This window comes from Bos taurus, chromosome 25 (assembly GCF_002263795.3).
Source record: "Bos taurus isolate L1 Dominette 01449 registration number 42190680 breed Hereford chromosome 25, ARS-UCD2.0, whole genome shotgun sequence".
Lineage (NCBI taxonomy): Eukaryota > Metazoa > Chordata > Mammalia > Artiodactyla > Bovidae > Bos > Bos taurus.
The window spans coordinates 22,997,427-23,022,347 of NC_037352.1; the positions used below are offsets into that span (position 1 = coordinate 22,997,427).

General features: G+C 41.4%; 1 long non-coding RNA gene across 1 annotated transcript; it reads right to left on the bottom strand.

Moving 5' to 3' along the window:
* Positions 1 to 164: 164 nt before the first annotated feature.
* LOC112444349 (uncharacterized) lies at positions 165 to 18,863 on the bottom strand. Its single transcript, XR_003032684.2, has 5 exons — positions 18,711 to 18,863; positions 15,494 to 15,557; positions 6,808 to 6,899; positions 1,160 to 1,215; positions 165 to 228 (listed from the first exon to the last, which is right to left on the bottom strand). It is a non-coding gene; the product is annotated as an uncharacterized lncRNA (long non-coding RNA).
* Between the last annotated feature and the right edge of the window lie 6,058 nt (positions 18,864 to 24,921).

The window sequence follows — 24,921 nt, forward strand, 5'->3', positions numbered from 1 at the left end:
TTAGGTAATAATTGAGAATCATAATGTAAGAAAGACTATATTCCTTATTCAAGTATCTTTTTAAACTTAATTTAAACATTTTTTATCAATGCAACACACAAACATAATTCAAAAAGTCATATAATATTATGAACATTTTAACAAAACACGGTAGTCACCACTCACCTTTATCTCAGCTTTGAGACTAGTCTATGAAAGGGAATCACTTTAAAATCTCCAGTTTTGACACTGTTTATGATAATATAAACCAAAGAAAATGTAAAAATTAAATAAAGAAATAGAAGTTAAAAAAAAAAATCTCCAGTTTTGCTAATATTTACCTTCATATTTATAAATTATATGCCTATACTGCCATTTCTTGATTTTTAAAGAATTTTAATTAAAAAATAATCTTTGGCTTTCTAAGACCCCAGGACACAAGAATTTAGCTTTCTTATACTATTCCAATCCTTGCTTTATTGCCTTCCTCTCCCTCTTTCCTCACTCTCTCAGTATGGTTATATCAAAATTTTATGTTAATAGTTTCTTACATTATTATGATTATAAAAATACTGTTCTCTGATAGACCATATGGTCGTCCTATGATTATAGTTCCTTACTTTTAATTTTTCCAGGAGTTAATAATTGTCTCTTTTTAAACTTCATCTGCTTAGTTTTCTACATACTTATTCCTTTCCAAATTATTCAACAAATTCTAAAAAAACTCATTTAGTATCAATTGTGGAGAAGGCAATGGCACCCCACTCCAGTACTCTTGCCTGGAAAATCCCATGGACGAAGGAGCCTAGTAGGCTGCAGTCCATGGGGTCGCACAGAGTTGGACACGACTGAGTGACTTCCCTTTCACTTTTCACTTTCATGCATTGGAGAAGGAAATGGCAACCCACTCCAGTGTTCTTGCCTGGAGAATCCCAGGGATGGGGAAGCCTGGTGGGCTGCTGTCTATGGGGTTGCACAGAGTTGGACACGACTGAAGTGACTTAGCAGCAGCAGTATCAATTGTATTCCATAAGTTTCCAGATTTTTGTGTTTGTGACCCCTGGAACTTTCCATCTCTTGCTCCAGTTTTGATCATCACTCCTTCGACCATTTATACAGATGCTATCCTGAATCTTCACCACCATCTTGGAAACTTCCTTGACATCTGCTTTTGGCTCACCTTTTTTCCTGGGCTTTATGTCTTTTTTTTCCTTGGTGTATTTTCTTTAGTAGCTTCTGAGAAAATGTGAAAAGACAGGAAACTGGTTGAGATTCTGAATGTTTAAAACTGACTTTTATTTACTTTCACAAATAGATTTCTAGGTTAGCTCAAAATTGTAGGTTAGAAATTATTTCTCCTTGGATGTTTTAAGTGTTTCTCTAGAGTGTTCTGGCTTCCAGATGTCATTGTAATGTTCCTATCTTAATATACAACCTATTTTTCCTTTCCCACACTCCTAATGAAGGAAAGTATCTTAGTTTCTTCCTTCCTGGAAGGATCTTCAGTTTATCTATTGCTCTGAAATGTCATCAAAATAAGCTTTGATGTGAGTCTTCACCCCTTGTGCTGGGTGCCAGGAGGGTATGTTAACCTGAAAATTCAAGTCCTTCAGTTTTGGAGAAATTTATGATTTCTTTAATTATATCTGGTTTTTGGTTTCCCTTTGTGGAAGAAATTTCAGGTGAAATATATATACATATATATTTTTAGGTTACTCATGCTAACATGGAGATATGTGCTTTGTACGTTTTCTTAAGCTTCCAAGAAAGGATCAAAAGGCCTCTGAGATAAATTATAGACCATGAGTTGGTCAATATACATCTGAAACTTGAGTTAGACGGGGAATTTTGAAAGTTGACAGACCCACTGTTCTCAGTGAGGACATATCTCTCTGACTTGGACTAGTTCACATTCCCTGAAGACTCATATTAATAGACAGTCATCAACTAGAGCTAGTCCAACAGATTAGCTCTAGTGATATCATGATATAATATATATATATTTGATTTTTGTCCCCAGTTCCTGGTACAGAGCTCCTAAAACCCTCTAAGTGATAGGGAGTTATAGGAACATATGTTATTATAAATACTTGGTCTTCTTGACACAGAGCTTCTAAGACCCTTGGAGTCCCTGGGGTGATGAGTATCCTTTTGTATGCTAAGGGGATGACTGGTGGCTGGGGTTCCTAAATAACTTCACAATTGGGGCTGGTTGCCAGAAAGACCAAAGCATGATTAGAAGACCTCCAGGGAGGAGAGGGAGGCTGGGGATTGAATTAATTGCCTATGGCAAGAGATCTAATCCATCATGCCTATGTAATGCAACCTCCATTAAAACCTTCTAAACTATGGGGCTCAGAGAGCTTCAAGTGCTGGGAGGGTGGTGCACCTCAACTCCATGGGACAGAAGATCCTGTGCTCAGGACCCTTCCAGACTTTGCTCTCTATTCCTCTTCGTTTGGCTCTTCATTTTTATTCTTTATAAAAGCTAGTAAATGTAAGTAAGGTGCTTTCCTTTACTTCTGGGAGCTGTTAGAGAAAATGATTGAACCTGAAATGGAGGTTGTGGGAACTCCCTGAATATATATCCAGTTCATTAAAAGTCCTGGCGCAACTAGCATCTGAAGTGGAGGCAGTCTTTGGGGCTGAGACCTTAACTTGTGAGCCCTTTGCTGCTGCTGCTGCTGCTAAGTTGCTTCAGTCGTGTCCGACTCTGTGCCACCCCATAGATGGCCTCCTACCAGGCTCCTCTGTCTCTGGGATTCTCCAGGCAAGAACACTGGAGTGGGTTGCCATTTCCTTCTCCAATGCATGAAAGTGAAAAGTGAAAGTGAAGTCGCTCAGTCATGTCTGACTCTTAGCGACCTCATGGACTGCAGCCTACCAGGCTCCTCCGTCCATGGGATTTTCCAGGCAAGAGTACTGGAGTGGGGTGCCATTGCCTTCTCCAGTGAGCCCTTTAGCTGATGCTTATTCCAGGTGGTTAGTGTCACAGTTGGGTTAAATTCTAGGACACCCAGCTGGTGTCTGGAGAGTTGGAAAATTGGTTTGGTGTAGGGGAAAAAACCCCACACTGTTAGTGTCAGAAGTCTTCTGTGGCTAGAAAAGATCAAAGAAGCTATCAATGGGTCAGAGCCTATTAGAAGTCTGACTGCATTCTGATTTCTGCTGTCACTACTGCTGTACCTCTAAGTTCCTCAAAATTGGTTTCCCTAGGTGTGCATATTCAATCTTTAGGAACTGACCAGATGCTTAGATATGGGGGAATAGGCGGGGCTCAGGCTGGGTGGGTGACAGTTTCTGCCTTGCAACACCCTGAGGCATGATGGATCATTATTTGGAGCAAATAAAAGCATGATTTTTCCTTTCTTGCACTCCTAAGAAGGAAAGTTTCTTAGTTGGGTTTAGTTGAGGATATGCCAATGTTATAAAAATCAATTCTTTATGTCCTTCCAACTTTCTAACTTTTAATCAGAAGTCATAAATTGAGCTCCATTGACCTAATCAAGTCTGAGATTTTCTTTTGTTTTTTATTTATATAATATTCACAATGTTATCTGGCAACATTTAAAAGTTTAAGCATGTGTATGTGCTAAGTCGCTTCAGTTGTATCCAACTCTTTGTGACCCTATGGACCGGAGCCCACCAGGCTCCTCTGTTCATGGGATTCTCCAGGCAAGAATACTGGAGTGGGTTGCCATTTCCTTCTTCAGGGGATTTTCCCAACCCAAAGATTGAACCCATGTCTCTTACATCTCGTGCATTGGCAGGTGGGTTCTTTACCACTAGCGCCACCTGGGAAGCATTTTTTACAAATATTTGGGGCTCTAGTTTTTATTCTTGCCTGGATAATCCCCACAGACAGAGGAGCCTGGTGGGCTACAGTCCATGGGGTCTTAAAGAGTCAGACACCACTGAGCGACTAAGCACAGCACAGCACACAGCTTTTATTTAAAAAAACGAAAAAGAAAAAAATAAAAACAGATCTGGTAGCAGTGGATCAAAATTACCACATAGAGACATGCATTCTCCTGGTAACCTGCTTCATTTTTTCAGATTACTTCCTGGACTCATTGGGCACTTGAGTTTGTGTTCCTGTGTCCCTTGCTTTTATCCATCACAACATGTCCACAGCTAATGACTGAAGTTGAGTCTTGGGTCTGCAGCTGTGTCCAGGCTTTTCTGCATAATTTCTGACTTGTTTTTATCCTTGATTTCATCTCTGGTTTATGGTGTTTCTGTCCTCCTGTGGATGGGACATTCATGGCTACGGTCTCTGGATTTGACTCTCAATTTCTCTAAAGTTATTGGGCTCAGTAAATCCCCAAGGTTTTCCTACTCCAGGACACTTTTAGTAGGTAAAATATTTCCACTAAAGCAGATCCTTTGCACTTAGTCCCTAGTATTGGTCTGCTAGGTTGATGTCCATGCGGGGTCTGCTGTTATCTACCGTAAGGGAAAATTCAGACAAGGAATCTATCAAGGAAAATCCCAAGTAAATATAGAGCCCTGCAGTTGGTAGATGTCCCAGGGGAGGGTCCTGACCTAGGAATCCAAGTGCTTCTTGATATAATGATGCTGGAAAATAAGCTCACCTGGGAAGCTCATCTCAGATGTGGTTTTGATAAGGGTTGGTGAGAAGGGCCCAGGGGAGACACCAAGTATGGCAAACAATGAGTTGTGTAACAAATTGAACTCCAGAGTGGGCTAGGTAAGAAAAGTCTTTGTGAATGATAAGGTTGAACATTGATTCTGTGTCCAGGAAGGCCAGCTGCCCAGAATCTCTGAGAAAAGTTAGTTGATATTATGTGACAGTCCAATACAGATTGATAGGGGATAATAAGATTGCAGATCCTTTTATGCTTTAAAGTGCCAAATTTTCATAGAAAATTGTTATATTAACACGAAGAACAGAAGGGCAGGGACCATGAATATCATCTGACTTAATCTCCTAATTTTATAGTGTGTTTTATAGTATATATATGTATGTATATATAGAGAGTGTATAGTCAACTAAGCAACTAAACTCCCACCAAAAGTTCATTTGCTACCCTCGTAGCTCAGTTGGTAAAAAATCTGCCTGCAATGCAGGAGATCTGAGTTCGATCCCTGGGTTGGGAAGATCCCCTGGAGGAGGAAACGGCAACCCACTCCAGTATTCTAGCCTGGAGAATCTCATGGACAGAGTAGCCTGGCAGAGAGTTGCAAGAGTTGGAGGCAACTTAGCTACTAAACCACCACCATATATATAGTGTAATTGGTGAGACTGATTCATGTAAATTCTATAAAAGTTGAAAAACCGCAGTGACAACTGTAATCCCATTTCTATATTCCATCCTTCCAATATATTTTCTATATAGATATATGTATATACATATTTACTTACTTTACAAGAGGAATCACACTGAATTTAGGCTTGTATTGTTTTACTCTTATTTTTATTTTCATGATATATGAGCATTTCTTCATGTTGTTAAATACTCGTTAAAGTACAAGTTTTTTAAAATTTTATTTTATTTTCTAAGTATAAGTTTTAATGGCTTTATATTTCATCATCTGGATCTAAAACATTTGATCATGCCCTTATTAGATATTTGAATTATTTTCAATTTTTGTCACTAATAAAAATCATGCTGGGATGTTGCTGCTGCTAAGTCACTTCAGTTGTGTCCGACTCTGTGCAACTCCATAGACAGCAGCCCACCAGGCTCCCCCATCCCTGGGATTCTCCAGGCAAGAACACTGGAGTGGGTTGCCATTTCCTTCTCCAATGCATGAAAGTGAAAAGTGAAAGTGAAGTCGCTCAGTCGTGTCCGACCCTCAGCCACCCCATGGACTGCAGCCTACCAGGCTCCTCCATCCATGGGATTTTCCAGGCAAGAGTACTGGAGTGGGGTGCCATTGACTCTATTATAAAGCTTTGAATCTCTGAATATTTCTTCAGATTAAATTCCAAGAAGAGAAATTAATTAACTCTTATGAGTGCTAAAGTTTTTTCAGCTTTTCAGTTCATTTGCTTGAGTTTTCTAGATAGATATATGAAAATCATGCAAAATTTCACTACTTCCTTTTCAACAATTATAAACTTTATTTATGTTTCTTGTCATATTGCATTGGCCAGACGTTACAGAGTAATGTTAAATAATTAAGGTTATAATGTACATACTGCCTTGCTTCAGTTTTTAATGGAAAAGCTCTAGTGCTATATTTCCATATTTCACATGCTTGTATTTTATTTAGGAATTTTTCATTTATATTCATAGATAAAATTGGCCTGTAGTTTTCTTTTTCTATGCTTTCTTTGTCAAGTTTTGTGATAGGGTATGCTAGCTTTGTAAAATATAATAGGTTTCTCTTCTGTGGAGACATTTCCTGTGTCAAGAAGAGATAGCAATTTCCAACAGGCAAACATGCTGGATGTTTGACAGGCCGGTCGGGTGGCTTTCTTTCAAAGATACAGACAGAAGATACATAATTGAATTCCCACACTGAGCTCAAACTGGTTATCCTGTCAGCAAGCTGGCATGTAAAATGATGTGCAATTGCTTCAATTACAGAAATTGAAGCGTTTAGACAATTTTCCCTCTTCTGTTTGAGATGCAGGCTCTGTCTCTGAGTTTGAAGCTGTCAGGCATCCAATTTAGCCAATTCCAGATTGGAGGAGTTTGCTGTAGGCCATTGCTGGCCCCATTGCTACAAGAGTGTCGATATGTCAACTGTCATCCCCAAGGAGACCTTGATCCCCATTATATACTTTTTCCACTGGCCCCTTGGCTAGGAGACTTTCCAGTATGTTTATGGGAAAGATGCTCAACAGTCAAAACTCACCTTTTTGAAGGATCCTCAGAACTGACCCCACCACCTATCTTCTGGTAGCTCTCCAAATTCAGATCTGGCAGGGCTGAGCTCTACTCATTTGCCTGTGCAAATATTGAGACAGTAGCAGAGATGAGGAAATGATCAGTTTAACTCATTAATTTGCTAGACACTGTCAATGCTGTTTCCCAAATATCCCAGGAATTCATCCCCCCTTTTTTTTTTCATGCTCACTGCTACTCAGAGGCCACTATCAGCTCTCACCTGGATTATTGCAAACAATGCTAATTGGTCTTACTCTTTCTAGTCTTTCCCCTACTCTAGTCCAACCATCCTCAAGCCAGCCACGGTGATATTTCTAAATTATCACTAAGTCAATCAGCAACCTGATTTGTTTACCTCTGCCTTAAAAATCTCCAAATGATTTCCCAAGGGATTTCAGATAAAGTAAGAACTCCTTGGCATAACTTATATAGCAAATCTGCAAAGTTCTTCCCCTATCTTTCCTCTCTTGCCTGACTTTCTGCATTGCTTCCTGTAATCTGGCTTTCCAGGAATTCTTACCACTTCTTCTAATGCACCACACTTCTCTGTTGTACATGCTTTCCTTTGCCTAAAAAGCTACTATCTGGCTACTGTCTACTTATCACTCACAAGTCGGTTTGGATATCGTTTTCTATGGATGCTTTCCTGACGTCTCTAGGTTGGTATGATGACTCTATTTTTTCCCTCATAGCACTTGTACTGGGGCTTCCCAGGTGGCTCAGCAAGTAAAGAATCTGCCTGCAATGCAGGAAATGTGGGTTTTATACCTGGATCAGGAAGATCCCCTAGAGAAGGGCATGGCAACCTATGCCAGTATTCTTGCTGGAAAAATCCCATGAGCAGAGGAGCTTGGTGGGCTATGGTTGATGGGATCACAAAAAGTTGGACATGACTGAAGTGACTGAGCATACACACACACACTCACAGCACTTATATCATAGCAAAGTGGAGAGTGAAAAAGTTGGCTTAAAGCTCAACATTCAGAAAACGAAGATCATGGCATCTGGTCCCATCACTTCATGGGAAATAGATGGGGAAACAGTGGAAACAGTGTCAGGCTTTATTTTTTTGGGCTCCAAAATCACTGCAAATGGTGACTGCAGCCATGAAATTAAAAGACGCTTACTCCTTGGAAGGAAAGTTATGACCAACCTAGATAGCATATTCAAAAGCAGAGACATTACTTTGCCAACAAAGGTTCATCTAGTCAAGGCTATGGTTTTTCCTGCGGTCATGTATGGATGTGAGAGTTGGACTGTGAAGAAGGCTGAGCGCCAAAGAACTGTGGTGTTGGAGAAGACTCTTGAGAGTCCCTTGGACTGCAAGGAGATCCAACCAGTCCATTCTGAAGGAGATCAGCCCTGGGATTTCTTTGGAAGGAATGATGCTAAAGCTGAAACTCCAGTACTTTGGCCACCTCATGCAAAGAGTTGACTCATTGGAAAAGACTCTGATGCTGGGAGGGATTGGAGGCAGGAGGAGAAGGGGACGACAGAGGATGAGATGGCTGGATGGCATCACTGACTCGATGGATGTGAGTCTGAGTGAACTCCGGGAATTGGTGACGGACAGGGAGGCCTGGCGTGCTGCAATTCATGGGGTAGCAAAGAGTTGGACACGACTGAGCGACTGAACTTAACTTAGCTGAACTGATGATAGCATATTTCTCAGCATACAGTAGGTGCTTAATAATATCTTAAATGAATAAAATGTATTTTTGCCTCTTGGAGAGATCTCTTCCATAACCCATAAGAAATTCAATTTTGTGACTGGAAAAGGTGACCCCACATGAAAAGAAAATTGAATTCAACTTTCACTTTTAAACTTGAGGGATAACTCAATAGTTGTTGAGTAAATAAATGGATTAAGAGGTTGTGTACATTGTATTCAATGCCTGGCACAGTACAATAGGAATTATTCTTTATTTGAGATCAGAAGACCAGGTTGCGTCTCCAATCCTTTACTTACCATTTATGTGATTTGAACAAGTGTCATTATTATTTACCATCTCAATGTCATCATCTGAAAAAGACAGCTGTAACCCCAGCTTGTCACATAGATGTACTGAAGTGACATATTTATTTAAGCACAATGTGTAAGTGACCACATCAAGATGGCAATATAGGTCAATTCCTGTTTCATTGTAGGTCAGTCTGTTTCACAAGAAGATCCATAGACAAGACAGCGCTGTGAAAATCCTAGAAGTGGGCGTAAATCTGAAGGACACTCTAGGTCACAGAGACAGAGAGGGACCACATCAGAAAGTAAGAGGAGTGGCTCCACTCAGACCACACTGCTCCTCCCCAGGCCAGCATGTTGCCACACCTAGTGGGTCCCTCTGGGCCTATGGCTTCTCCAGTGGGAAAAGGAGAACCCAAGGTGGACACTCAGCTCTCTCAGTATAGTGGGGCATCTCCCAGGTGGCCCACCTGTGTCTTGACTCATGATGGTCACAGGAGAATCTGCAGGGTTTAATTATCAGGGATCAGACAGAGTCAGAGAAGGGGGACAAGGCTGATAGTCATCAATCTTTAGAACTTGGTGGGTCATACACTTGCTTGAGCAAAACCTGAGCAGAAATCATGAGCAGTGACTCTGCTCATTCGCAGAACCAAGCTGATGACCCTTTCTGGCCAGTGAGTTCAGTTGGTAGTTCTGCCTGATTTGAGTTCCCAGTCAATGAGCTGTCTTGGCTGTGAAGCCCTCCTATGGCTTTGCCCTGACAAGAAAGCAAATATGCAGCCTTGTCCAACTGCTCAGCCTAGTCTCCAGTTCTACCCAACCAGGAAGCCTAGCCAGACAACCCAGGCAGCCATAGAGCCCACCCTACAGCTATGCTTGGGCAGAATCTATGCCAGAGACCCTACCCAACTGTTAAGTATAGTCTCTAATCCTGTACCACCAGGGACCCTGGACAGTGATCCTAGGCATCCTTGGAACTCAGCTTACAGTACTATAGAGAGGCAGAACTCAATCTACAGCCCTGCCCCACAGCATAGCTCAACCTATAATCCTGCTTGATTGTTCAACACAGACTGCATCCTTGCCTGTACTGGGAGCCCAGCCAGTGACGTGATCCAGTCCTAATGAGGGAGATTGTACAGCAACAGCAACACTGCCTGACTCCAGAGCAGAGTCTTTAGCCCTGGCCAGATGCAGTATATAGAGGACCCTCTTAATCAGTGATTCCAGCCAGTCACCTTGTACAACAGTGGAGCATAGCCAGGCAGCCTTCCTGGTCATGAAGTCCTGCCTAGGTCCTGCCCAACTTTGAGGCATAGCGTGTGGTCTTGCCTGATTGCAGAGCACAGCCTATGGTCTTATCTGACTGCATTGCTCTGCCTGCAGCCCTGACTGAACATAGAGCCCAGCCAGTGGCAATAGCCTCCTGGGAAGAACAGCCAGAGATGCTACCCAGGCAGGAGTGACTATGGAGCCCACTCTGCAGATTTGCTCAGCTGTAATCTTATAGCCCAAAGAACTAGCCAAAGAAGAATACACTAAGCTGAAAGCTAGCAGAAAGAAGGAACAGGTAAGAATTAGAGCAAAAATGAGTAAACTATAAAATAGGAAAACAGTGGAAGAGATTAACAAAACCGTAAGTCAAGTTTTTGAAAAATAAACAAGATGACAACTCTTACCTGGACTAACAAAAGAGAGAGAAAGACAGAGATACAAAGAGGACCCAATGGAACAGAATGAAGAACCCAGAAATAAACTCATGCCTCAACTAATGTCCCCTAATATTTGACAAGGGAGCCAAAATACTCAATGGTGAGAAAGTAGTCTCTTTAAAAAATGTGTCAGGGAAACTGGATTTTCACATGCAAAAGAATGAAATTGGACCTGTATCTTACACCACTCATAAAAAATTAACTCAAAATAGATTAAAGACTTAAATGCAAGACCTGAAACCATAAAACTCCCAGAAGGTTGCAGAGACAAAAACATTCTTGACATTGGTGGTGGCAATGATTTTATGGATATGACAGCAGAAGCACAAGCAATAAAAGCAAAATAAACAAGTAAGACCACATCAAACTAAAAAGGCTCTGCATAGTGAAAGAAACATCATCAATCTACAGAATGGGAGAAAATATTTTCAAACCATCTATCTGATAAAGGGTTAATATCCAAAATATGTAAAGAACTCAATAACAAAACCGTAAACTATCTGATTGAGAAAAAAATGGGCAAAATGCCTGAATAGATGTTTTGCAAAGAAGATATTCAAATGGCCAACCAGTAAACAAAAACTGCTCAAGAAACTAAAAAATAGGGAAATGCAAATCAAAGCATAATGGTCAACTCTAGCATTAAGGACCTAGGTTCCTTCCACCTTTCGGCTCTGCCATCCTTGGTATGATGGTTCGTCCTCAGACTCGCTCTTCTCCTGATCAGAAGATGACTGAAAAGAAGGAGAGGTTTGTTTGTTTGCTTTCTTTCTTGGTATGTATCTTTTTAATCAGTGAGGAAAAGCTTTTGTAAGAAGCTCCCATCAACTCATCCTCATGGCTCAGTGGCCAAAACTGCATGACATGCCCGATCCTAAACCATTCACTGGCAAGGGGAATGCAACCAGCATGACTGGCTCACTCTAACCTTGACTCGCCCCCTGGAGGGAGAAAGACCCAATTCTGAAGTATATGGCCAGGTAGAGGATAGTGGAGCAAAATCGGGCCTGAGAGAAAGTAGGGAAAGGGGACAAATGATTGCAGAGTTGGCAATCGACAGCGTTTGCTACAGTAGGTGATAAACAACTATGATAGATGTTTGAGCAGGAGTTGGACATGATTAGCTCTTCATGTTAAAAAAAAAATCCTGTCATTAGTGTACAGTTTAGTTTTGTAGACAGAACAAATGGGGTAATTCTATGAGAAGTCCAGCAACCAACCTATCTATCTATCTATACATATATGGAATTGGAGCTAAATGTTTCCTTGGGCCATGCTCTCTACCTTCAGGGATAAAGGGGAGCTGAGGGGTGGGGAGGTTCCAGGGGAGAGTAAAAGGTTTTCATTTGGGATTTGCCAGGAAGTCTTTCACGGTACTGTGACAAGCAGGCAACTTCTTCAAAATCCAGATGATCATGTGGTCCACTCTGAAGGGTGCTGTCTCACAGAATCCCAGCTTGCTGGAGCTGCATGTGACCTTGAAGTCAACTAGCTCAAGACTTTTATTTTACAAATGAGGAAACTGGGACCCAGACAACAGAAGTGACTCGTTAAGTTCCTGTTTGTACATGGCTAAGTGGCAACCAAACCAGACTTTCTTCACTCCCAGCCCTGTGCTGGTTATAATGGGTTCTCTGGGCCAGCTTTTTAGGGGGCTTATGTGTGCATTAAGGGGGTGCTGGAAAGGTTCTGTAGGCCCTCTCCCTATGTTTGTTATCCTTGACAATAAGTCTATTGTTGGAATCGAAAAGCAAAGAAAACACACACACACACAATGGGATTCACCTCCCATTTGGTAGAATATCTATGATAAAAAAAAAAAAAAGAGGTAAGTGCTGGGGAGAATGTAGAGAAAAGGGAACCCTTGTGCACTGTTGGTAGGAGTATACATTGGTATAGCCACCATGGAGTTTCCTAAAAAAATTAAAACTAGAACTTCCATATTATTCAGCAAACCCACTTCTGATATATATTCAAAGGAAGTGAACCCCATCTCAAAGAGATATCTGCACTTCCACACTCATTGCAGCATTATTCACAATAGCTGAGACATGAAACATGTAGCAAATCTAAGTGTTTGTCCACCCATGGATGAATGGATAAAGAAAATGTGGTATATACACACAATTGAATTTTACCTAACCATAAAAGGAAGGAAATTCTGCCAGTTACAAGTACCTGGATAAACCTTGAGGGCATTATACTAAGTGAAAGAAGTCAGAGATTGAAACACAAAAGTGCACGATCATTTATGTTTGGATATGTATATGTGGAGGAGGAGAAGGGGGCAACAGAGTATGAGATGGTTGGATGGCATCACTGACTCAATGAACATGAGTTTGAGCAACTCCAAGAGATAGTGAAGCACAGGGAAGTCTGACGTGCTGCCATCTGTGGGGTTGCAAAGACTCGGACATGACTTAGTGACTGAACAATGATGATAGGATGAATAATTACTGGTATTGTAATGTACAGCATGGTGACTGCAGTTAACCATACTGTGTTGTATATATGGAAGCAGCTAAGAGAGTAGATCTTAAAAGTTCTCACCACACATACAAAAAATAGGAACTTTTTAGGTGCTAGATATTAACTATCCCTATTCCAGTAATCATTTCATAATATATACATGTATTAAATAATTTTATTATATATCTTGACTTACACAATATTATACATCAGTTCTATCTCAATAAAGCTGGAAGATTTGTGCATTTGCAATTTGAACCATATGACATAATAACTATTAAAAATCAAAAAGTTCAAAAAATTCAGCATAATGTATAAATATCATTAATCATGATACAAAAATGAGGCACTGACACATTGAAGTGATGTGGTATAATAATTCCAGCAATCATTTTTTGAGTGCTTGCTGCCTTCAGAAACTTTACAAGCATCATTTTATTATCTTCTTGATGGTCCTGGTCTTGATGACATGCCTTCCTTTTGTCGTTGTTGTTTAGCCACTCAGTTGTGTCCACCTCTTTGTGACCCTATGAACTGTAGCCTACCAGGCTCCTCTGTCTGTGGGATTTTCCAGGCAAGAACACTGTAGTTGCCCTTTTCTTCCTCCAGGGGATTTTCCTGACCCAGGGATTGAACCTAAGTCTGCTGCACTGTAGGCAGACTCATTACCACTGGGCCACCGGGGAGGCCCATGTCTTCCCTTTAACACTGAGGTGATTGAGCCTCAGAGGGCTTAAGTAACTTGTCCAATGTCACACAACTGGCAAATGGCTGAACCAAGCTTCATATTCTGGAATAGTGGAAAGATGGTAGGGATTTGTCCCAGAAAACTTGGGTCCAAGTCTTGCTTCCTTTATTTACTAGTTCTATGTTATGGAGACACATCTCTTAAACCCTTGAGCCAGCTGTCAAAAAAGGATGTTTATCTTATAAAGCTGTCATGAGGATTATAAACACTTTTGCCACTCAGTGGTCTGTATACATTGTTTGTTCACTTCACCACATATTGTTTTCCTAAAGCCCCCAAAAAGAACAATTGTCTCAGTGCCAATAACTTTGGTTCCCTCCATTTTTTTCACCTTTTTATTCTGTTTTGGAGAGAGCCAGAGACTCTATAGCACAGTATAAGAGCAGAGACTTGAACTATGAGAGACCAGGTTCAAATACTGGTCCTACCATTTACTGACTTGGAGAAATTCTTCAACCTCTTCCATCCTTACTTTCTTTAGCTCCCAAATGGGGCCAACAATGGGTCCTATGTAGTAGGATTATTTGTGAGGAATAGATGAGCTAATGCATGTAAGTTCTTTCCCAGTTCATGGTATATCAGAGAGGCTTAATAAATGACAGCAAAAGCAATACTTACGTAAGAAATAATCATAGCATATTATACATTATACACATTATAAAGCACTTTAACTGTAACTAAACCAATTTTATTCTCCAATTGCTCTTGACACTGATATTATTAGTTTCTGCTTTATGAATGAGGGAACCACTGCTCAGAGAATTTTAGTCGTTTTTCCAGAGTTATCCCATCAGGGCTCATTCACACCTAGAAATTCTTACTTTGAGAGCAGTGCTTCATCTATAGTAGCACAGTTCTGGAGAATCAAGGAGAATTTACAGGCTCACAGGGAAGATGGGAGGAATAAGTGAGGTTCACCTGCAGTCTCCAAGAAACAGCTAAGAGGTCAGAGCTACCGAAAAAGTTCAGTGAAGAGAGCAAGCTGGGGAATATTAGTTTCTTGAGAATGCTGAGGAAGTTATTGAACCGGTAAAGTTGAGAGTACAATAGTCCTATTAAATGACCTTTCCTCTCCTCTCACGTTTGTGTGCTATGACCCAGACACAGTTGAATGGTCCATGGGTAGCCATATGGCATTTTTCAGATACGTACTTGGCCATCAACCCTGCTCCATAAACCCCCATAACTGGGCAAGGTCAGACTAGAAATGGGGGAATTTCAAGAATTACTAAATGACCATTTGTACTTTATTCAAAGCCACTAAATCTAGCTTCACAGATGGATTTTCTAAGGCATTCTAAGGGGACATCTACTTCCTGAAATCTCAAAGTCTTTAAATAGTGCTTGATATCAACAATCAACAAAGTTGTGATCTTTTTATATAGGACAGCTCAGAGAGATTATGCTATTTTCTCAAGTTCTCACTAGTAAGTGGCAGCACCAGCATTTGACTTATGCCTGCAGATTCATCCTCTCCGTAGATGGAGAGGCAGGGCTCGACTCTAAATCCACTGGTGATGGCACTGAAAGCTTTCAGTGGCAGCTCCTTAAGAGGTGGCAGGTACCAGCTTTAGGGTCGGGTTTGAATCCTGACTCTCCACTTATTGGCTGGATCTTTGGGCAAATGAATGAACCCTCCAAAGTTTCATCTGTGAAATAGTACCAGTTTCATAAGGTTATTTGAAGAAAGTGCACCTTATCTGATCTTGACCACTTAGAATCCCATTCCCTAAGCCATCAAATTAACAGTCAGGATACAGACCAGGAAATCCAAGCCGTCTGACTTCAGAGTCCTCAGTCATCATGAGCATGAAGTGTGAGCAGGGCTGGGAAGAGATGGGCCAGAGAGAGAGGTTACAATGCACATGGCTTCTTAATCCATCAACGGTGAATATTTAGCGAGCTTTTGCTAAATGTCAAGCACTATCCCAAATACATGTAGTAACTTACTTCATCTTCACAATACTCCTATGATGTGTTAACAAGTGGGAACTCTTGTTAACCCTGTTCGGAGGTGAGGAACTGAAGCATGGGGTTGTTAAATATCTTGCTCAGCATCGCACAGTAAGAGGAGTCAAGCAGTGTAGTTTAGGAGTCTACTAATTGCACTGTCCAACTATCCTCCATCACTAATAGGGACTGAAGCAGAGTTTCTTGACCTCTGCAGTACTGGCATGTTGGTTAGGTAATTCTTCACTGTGGGGCTGCCCTGTAATTGTAGGATGTTAAGCAGCATCCCTGGCCTCCATCCACTAGATGTCGGTATCTCTATCCTCTTGCCAGTTGTGATGAGAAAATGTCTCCAGACATTGACTGTGTGTGTGTGTGTGGGGCGGGGGGGGGGGGGGGGTGGGGGGGGCGGTGGGGGGTGGTGGGTGGGAGGTGGTGGTGATGACAAAATTAATTTGAAGCTTGGCTTAACCATTTGCCAGCTGTCTGACTTTGGGCAAGTTGCTCTCTGAGGTTCAATTATGTCATAAATTAAGATTAAAGGGAGACATATTTTAGCCAAGATGATCAGGAAGATAAAACAAAATGATGCCTGTAAAAGTCTTGAACATAGTAAACACTCAACAAATGGTAATTGGGATTATTATTCCATGTTGCCGTGGTTCATTTACACCTCACTTTGTATTAATATCATGATTGACACTTTACGAATCATGCTTACATATGTCATTTCAGTTAACTATGAGGCAAGCAGGGTTTATGATTCCCTTTTCAGACCGTGACATCGAGAACCACCCATCAGTGAAATGAAGCTCACCAACTAGATAAATCACTCCCCCTTTCTTGGGAAGGAGTGAGGGTGTTAAGAGGGTAGGAAAATATTCTTTTAAAATTCCTTCCTTTTGTAACTCAGAATGGAAATCCTCTCTTGTTTATAAAAATTTGAGCAGTATTTCTCACCACTCCTCTCCCATCCCAGCAACAACAGCAATGATAGATAACATTCACTGAGCCTTTACTATGTACCAGAAACTGTGATTAATTTTTTGTCTTGCCTTGTGTTATTTATTCCTTTCAAATGTCCTATAATTATCCTGGAAGTAGATTGATTTCAGAGGTGGCCCCAGTGGGTTTGGGCCCCATGGGTTTTGTATGCTTGCCCCATACTCATGCCTTTGGGTAGCACCCTCCCACATCGATTCTGGGTTTGGTCATGTGTCTCTTCTCACGAATGGTCACTGATAGCCTGGGTGCAAGCAGAGACCTGGGAGGTGATGATGCCTCAGGACTTGCCTTTTTCTCCTCTTGGAAACTTGAGCTGCTGTGTGAACAAGCCCAGGCCAGGCTGCTATGTGATGAGACATTCATAGATCAGTGGCTCCTGTTGTCCTACCTGACCACCCGCCAATTTCAAACAGCTGGCAGCTGACCCCGGATGCATGAGTGAGTACCTCTCAGACCAGAATTGCCCAGATGAATTTAACCCCAATTACCAACCTATAACCATGAGTTAAGAAGGCTTTTTTTTTTTTTTTAAGAGCATTTATTTATTTGGCTGTCTTGGGTCTTTCTTGTAGCCCTTGGCATCTTTCACTGCAGTGCACAGACTCTCTAGTTGCCATGCTGTGGGCTCAGCGGTTGAAATGCATGGGCTTTGTTGTTCCATGGCATGTGGGATCTTAGTTACCCAACCAAGGATGGAACCCATGTCCCCTGCATTACAAGATGGATTCATTAACCACTGGACCACCAGAGAAGTCCCAAAATAGCTGTGTAGGTTTTTTTTTTTTTTTTTCCAGCTGTTGTGTTTTGGTGTATTTTATTAATGATGCAAAAGAGGCCAACTGAAATGATTTCCTTTTGTAAACGAGGACACGTAGGCTCAAAGAGGCTGAAGAAGTTTCTGTGGTCACACAGCCCATAAGTAATAACATGGGGAAATGATCACTTCACTCCAGACTCTATGCAGCTCCAGCCTGGGCTGAGGAGAGGGATTTAGTGGGAGAAAGGTCAGGAAGTAAACCAGGCACAGAGGTCACAGCAGCTGGGCAAGGTTCAGCTGGAGTTGAGGTTCAGCTGGTGAGGGGGTGTTCCAGTCTATCCTGTTCATCTCCCGCTCTTTCTCTTAGTTATTGGGATGAAACCTTGAACGAGAGAGGCTTGCAATGTTGCCTTCACAGGTAGCAAGGGACACATCCGAGGTCATTATTCCTCAGGAAGAAAGACTTTGCACACCTGCCAGAGGCCATGGGATTCACTGGTCTTACTTTACTGCTGAAACTTTGTCCTCTGACACCATCTCTTAATTTTCACATTTCTCAACATAATAGCTATCCTAACCTTCTCACTTTCCAAACAATAGAAACGTTCTCACTTCCATTTTGGGGGTACTTTAGGAGATGGTAAGTCTACCCCAGTCCTGGTTTTTCCCGTGTTCTCCCACCTTTAGAAAAGAATGGATGTCCTGATAATCTTTAGCATACATACATTTGATCAGGCCTTAGTGGGTGTGGTCATTCTGAAACCACACTGCTTCTCAGATGTGACTTGAACCCAGGGGCACCTCAGACTGGGACTTGAACCCACAATCCCTGACTTAGCAAGGGACTCAAGCCTGCTGGCTTTTAACTGAAACTGTTCACCTGGTGTCAAGATTTACTGAAGCTCAGGTTCTTAGACTGGACACAGAAAGATTTCATTGTGAGACAGTGTTAGGCAGTGAGTGAGTTTATTAGCATAGGATACTTGTTCCACAGTCCCAGGAACAAAGTGGGCTACACTTTCATAATCAAAGAAGAAGTGGAGAGGGGGAGAAGACCACTTTTCCCCCTCATTTTTGGGCAGTTGTCTAGGCTTACATCATTAATTCCTCCTTTGACTCTGAATGGTCTAACCAGGACTGTCACAGCACTGTTTAAATCATGCGTATATAAGCAGGGTGATAACAGTAAAGTATGGTAATTCATCTCAGGTTTTGGTATAATGCCCTCTTTCACCTGGTTTCTTTCCTCTTTTACCTATATTCCTACCTTGGCTATGTGTAGAAATGGTACTCTTCAAGGACCCTTAATCCCTTGATTTCATGTAATGAGATTCAGGCCCCATTTCTATTGTCTTGTATTTTATAACTATGAGAGTTTGTGGCTTGAGTGTGCCTGGTGGTTGAATGTTCCTGGTCTTCTTCAAGGGAGTGTTGATGGTTGCTAGGTTACTGGATTCTTCTTTTCTTGAGTGGTCATCAGCTCACAACAATCTCCCAAACTCCCTTAAAGTGCCCTTTCTGTCTTTAATCTCCTAGTGGAATTTCTGGTGTTATTATTATTTTTTTATTTTAAAAAATATTTATTTATTTATTTGGTTTCATTTTTGGCTGGACTGGGTCTTGGTCGCTGTGGGTAGGCTTTCTCTAGTTGTGGCCAGCGGGGGCTACTCTTCGTTGCCACGTCCCCACTTCTCCTTGCGGTGCTTCTCTTAACTGCAGACACAAGCTCAGGTGCGTGGGCTTCAGTGGTTGCAGCACGTAGGCTCAGTAGTTGTGGCACGTAGGCTCAGTAGTTGTGGCTCGCGGGCTCTAGAGGGCAGCTCAGTAGTTGTGGCACGTGGGCTTAGTTGCTCTGTGGCGTGTGGAATCTTCCCAGACCAGGGATTGAATCCATGTCCCCTCCACTGGCAGGAGGATTCTTAGCCACTGCATCAACAGGGAAGTCCTCCTGGTGGAATTTCTAAACGATTTAATTATCCTAATTTATCCTTATCAATTCTAAGATATGGTGCACACGGTGGCATTTTCTCTTATCTCTCTTCCATAATGAAGACTAGGGGTCCAACTTACATAGGATGACATCCAGGCATTTCTTTCTCTGTTCAGAGTAAGTGCTCAATAAATGTTCAGTTCAGTTCAGTTGCTCAGTCGAGTCCAACTCTTTACGACCCCATGAATCTCAGCAGGCCAGGCCTCCCTGTCCGTCACCAACTCCCGGAGTTCACTCAGACTCACGTCCATCGAGTCAGTGATGCCATCCAGCCATCTCATCCTCTGTCGTCCCCTTCTCCTCCTGCCCCCAATCCCTCCCAGCATCAGAGTCTTTTCCAATGATAAATGTTAGATGTGTTCATTTTCTTCTGTATTTGCATATTCTTGATGGAAAAGTCCAAGATTTTAGGTTAGAACTTAACCGTAAGATGGAGACATCTTAGGAGTCATCTCATTTTGGTATCATTTCAGGATCCCACTCCCAGAAGGTTGGCTCATTTTTTTGTATTTAGTACCGAGCTTCAATTTTAACTCAGTCTACTACATTGCAATGTAATTCTTCATATGCCTCTTTCTCTTCCAGACTGTTAAGTTCCCTGAGGCTTAAAAATGGTATCTTTTTTTTGCCTCTGTATTCCTATTATCTAACCCAGGATCTAGACAGTATAACATAAATAGAGAAGAAATATTTCTTACCATGAGGAAGTCTATGTTCAAACCAGCCCCTCTCCTTCCTAGTTGCACAGCCTCGAGAAGGTAGCTTTTCGGAGACTTAATTTTCTCAACTAGAAAATGAAGATAATCACGCTTATCTGACAGGGCTATTGTGAGAATGAAATGAAATAAAATATATCAAAGTCCCTAGGGCTTTTGGTAAACATTGAAGGAACATTATATTCCTTCTTTTCACGACAACCCATCTGTGAATGGGTGGGGGAGGGAGGACAATGCAGTATGGAAGCTACCAGATCATTGGGCTGGTTCTTCTGCAATTTTACCCCAGATTTGCCTCATTTATGCCCATCCAGCTCTCCAATAAAGGACTCTAGGGCCTGGTTTTCTCTCTTCGTTGTGTCGAGCACCAGCCTTCCCCAGGTGGTACCTCTGCGATTAATGGCTACAGAATCACCAGGGCTGGAGCAGGCTGGTTTTTCTTGGATTCTTTTCTGAGTTTGTAATCTTAGCTGTCATCCCCTTGGCTGCAAAGATTATTAAGCATTCCACAAGGAAAGCGTTCTCTTTACAATGGCTCTGAAGCAGCCATGATTGAGGAAAGCCACTTATCCTGCATTGCACTCCTGCCCCTTGCCTGATACCTAGCCAAGAGTCATCCATGACCTTGGCAAAGAGAAGGTAGCTTGCCTCGTTCCAAGCTCAATTATCAGGAGATAACCTCTGCAAGTTGGTTAAATAGGATTTCTCTTTCCTATTTTTCCCCCTTTATTTTCGTTCTTTTTTTTTTTTTTAAGCTCAGCAGAAAAAGGCTTTGCTGGATACAGCAAGGACAAATATGTGCTGTGATAAAGGAGACTTTCCAGTTTTGTTGGGGAGAGAGATGGCGTATCAAGCCGTACATGTACACACTCTGCCTCTTCAGAGAGAACTTCAGAAGCCTTGCCTTGGAGATGTGCTCAGAGGCTGTGTGGCCTGTTAGTTAGTGTATAATACAACATTTGCTTTTATCCTTATAAATATTTTAAATCTTCTTTCACTCTGGATTCCTTGTTTCAAAGCCAGATTTCTTTCACTTTGTTACTAGAATTGCACCTTCTCCCCAACATCCAAGCAATCTTCCTTATTCTGCCCCAGGCTTGCTTTAAGATTAGTAATGTAAGTCCTCCTCTCTCTGCCTTTCACAGGCTCTCTCAATTGGACAGCTCACTGTTTGTGCTTTTAGGAAATTCTTCTATCTTAGTATATGTTTTAGTTCTCCTCCTCCTGTAATGCTCAGGTCTCAAGCTTCCTTTTTTTTTTTTTTAAATTTGAAAACAATGTTTTATTTTTCTTCTCCTCCTGTCACACTTTCTTAGAAATGTTAATTCAACAAACATCGATGTCTTCTCCATATCAATCCCTGTGCTAGGAGATGATGCATTTGTGGGAAGCTCTTTCCAGGAAGAATTCAGAATCATGCAAATACAGTGTCCTAAAGTGAAAGTCGTTCAGTTGTGTCTGCCTCTTTGCAACCCCATGGGCTATACAGTCCATGGAATTCTCCAGGCCAGAATACTGGAGTGGGTCAGCCTTTCCCTTTTCCAGGGGATCTTCCCAACTCAGGGATCAAACCCAGGTCTCCTGCATTGCAGGCGGCTTCTTTACCAGCTGAGCCACCAGATAAGCCCAGAGTGTCCTAAAAGATTGTCAATATCTATCTATCGATTATCTGTATATCTGTCCATCTATCTGTATCTATAGATATATATGTATGTAGATCTCTATACAGATCTATCATCTATCTGTTTAAATAGAAATATAGATACATATATATTTACAGACATGTAAATAGATAGATATACTGTGCAAAGCAGCATAGAGAAATATTTAACAGCAACTTGCTCAAGACTTGGAGTGCAAAGGATCATGAAAGACTTCTCTTTTGAGCTTTGTATTGATGTAAGAATAGGCAATAGGTGTTATTCAACTGGATCTCTAGGGGAAAGACACTGAGCAGAACAGATAACATATAAAAAGCTGTAGAAACTGGTAAGAATGGAGCCTGTAATGTGGGAAGAGGAGGAAAATGTGGTGTGGCTGAAGACTAGGATTTGTCAGTGCAGATGATGGCAAACCAGGCTGGAAAGATAACCAGGATCATGTTAGTTCTTCTCCCCTTGGAATAAAGAATTGAGCTTGGGCTTTCCCTGTGAATGATGTGAGACTCCTGAAGGTTTTCAAGCAAATGGGTAACTTGTTCATGTCAGGAAATTATTGTAAGTGGCAGTGAAGAAGAGACTAGTCCAATAAGAAAATGAGGCAGGATATTTCTTAATCTTAAAATTCACCAAATCCTAACCAAAATTTCTGATAAGTACTTGGGAATAGGTTAGTAAAAAAATCGATCAAATCATGTCCCAGAAATCCAAAAATTAAATGCATCAAAACTTCACACCAAAGGTCAACAACACTCACGTACCACATGAGGACAGAAAGAAGTACGTGGTTTGAATATCAAGATTATAAGCTTTTGTTCAAGAAAGGTTTGTGTCAACATTTTGATTTCATAGCTCCTGGCATTGTGGTCCTGCTGTTATTTACATTTAAGTTAGTCTGATTCATGTTATAATTACATCACAGTGGTCCTTAATTAGAGGAAAAACTTTTAATTCTGTGTTTTCCAAAGTCTTGTTTTGAAATCCAGTAAATGTTGTTCGGTGTCAAATTCTGTCAGCCAATATTTAGGATGTTATGGTAAAGTTTTCAGTTCTCCCAGGAAGAGATGCTTAGGCCCTCCTCTGTGTACTCATAGCATTTTAGGCATGAGTAAGTTACAGAATTTACCATCAGGCATTGTGATTAAATCTTGCAGAAGCAGTACAGTGGGGTGATAAGGAGCATAGGTCTAGGACCAGAAAGTGTGACTTTGAATCCCAGCTGTCATTTATTAGTTGTGTAAACTTGAGAAAGTTAGTTAACCTTTGTCTCAGCTTCCTTGTCTGAAAAATGAGAATAACATTATGCAACTTGTAGGGTTGTTATGAGGAGAACAGGAGGTAATATATGTAATGTCCTTAAAGTAGAAATGAATACGGGACTTCCCTGGTGACGCAGTGGATAAGAATACAGCTACCAATGCAGGGGCATAGGTTTGATCCCTGGTCTGGGAGGATCTCACATGCCTCGGAGCAACTAAGCCCGTGGGCCACAACTACTGAGCCCGTGCGCCTAGAGCCCATGCGCTGCAGGAAGAGAGGCCACTGCAGTGAGAAGCTCATGTACCGTAAATAGTAGCCCTGCTCTCTGAAACTAGAGAAAGCCTGCACAAAAGCTACTAAGACCTAGTGCAGCCAAAAATAAATTTAAAAAAAGAAAAAGAAGTGAATGTGTACTGTGCTGTGCTTAGTCGCTCAGTCGTGTCTGACTCTTTGTGACCCCACGGACTGTAGCCTGCCAGGCTCCTCTGCCCATGAGGATGCTCCAGGCAAGAATACTGGAGTGGGTTGCCATACCCTCCTCCAGAGTATCTTCCTAACCCAGGTCTCCCGCATTGCAGGCAGATTCTTTACCATCTGAGCCACCAGGGAAGCCCGAATGCATAGTAAGTACTCATAAAAGTTGTCATTATTCAGTAGTGGATAGACCTTGAGGGTGTTATGTTAAGTGAAGTAAGTCAAATAGAGAAAGACAAATACCATACGATCTCACTTATATGTGGAATCGTAAAGCAAAACAAATCACGAACCCTGAACTTACATATACAGCAAACAGATAGGTGGGTGCCAGAGACAGGGAATCAAGGGTGAAAAAAAATGGATGAAGGTGGTCAAAAGGTATAAATGTCAAGTAATAAGATAGGTGAGTACTAGGGATGTGATGTATGACATGAAGCATTTAGCTAACACTTCTGCGAAAGATATGGGAAAGTTGTTAGAAAAATACTGAGTTTTGGGCAATGATTTTTTTTTTCAATTTATTTTTAAATGGAGGCTACTTACTTTACCATGTTGTGTTGGTTTCTGCCATACAACAACATGAACCAGCCAGCAATGATGATTTTTAAATGCACTGTTCACCTGATAAATAAATATAAGGGTCTAAAAGAGAAATAAAAAAGAGTACTAAGAGTTATTAACAGAATGATTAAAAAATTTTTTTTTCCATTTTCCTTTCGTCTTTTTTTGTTTTTTCATCTCCCAAACTCCTTTTATTGGAAAACTACTGGACAATGTCCTTTACCAAAAAATGTGGTTTTTGAATAAAATAAATATATTTCACGGGGTCCAAGATTCAGAAGATCCAACACAAGGCAGAATCAGAAGGAATCCTGAGGGTGACAGTAATGGGGACTCGGGCCAAGAGAGCATGGGACCCGCATTGTTAGAGAAGTCTTTAGGAGTGATTTCTTTGAGAACACTTAACACAACACCAGTGTACCAGAAGATTTTGAAAAGAGATTTACAAAATTGGAGAAATGTTTGGATTTGAATGCGGGAGACCTGGGTTCGATCCCTGGGTCGGGAAGATCCCCTGGAGAAGGAAATGGCACCCCCACTCCAGTACTCTTGCCTGGAGAATCCCATGGATGGAGGAGACTGGTGGGCTACAGTCCACAGGGTCGCAAAGAGTCGGACACAACTGAGCAACTTCACTCACTCACTTCACTTAAATAGAAAATTAAACCAATAAAAACACACCAGAAAATCATTTTACTCCAGGGAAAACAAAATGCACTAGAAAAGACAAAGTAAACACAGTACACTGTTTGGTTTACCTGTGAACAGACATCACGTTGTTGCTTAGCTGCTAAGTCATGTCCAACTCTTCTGCAA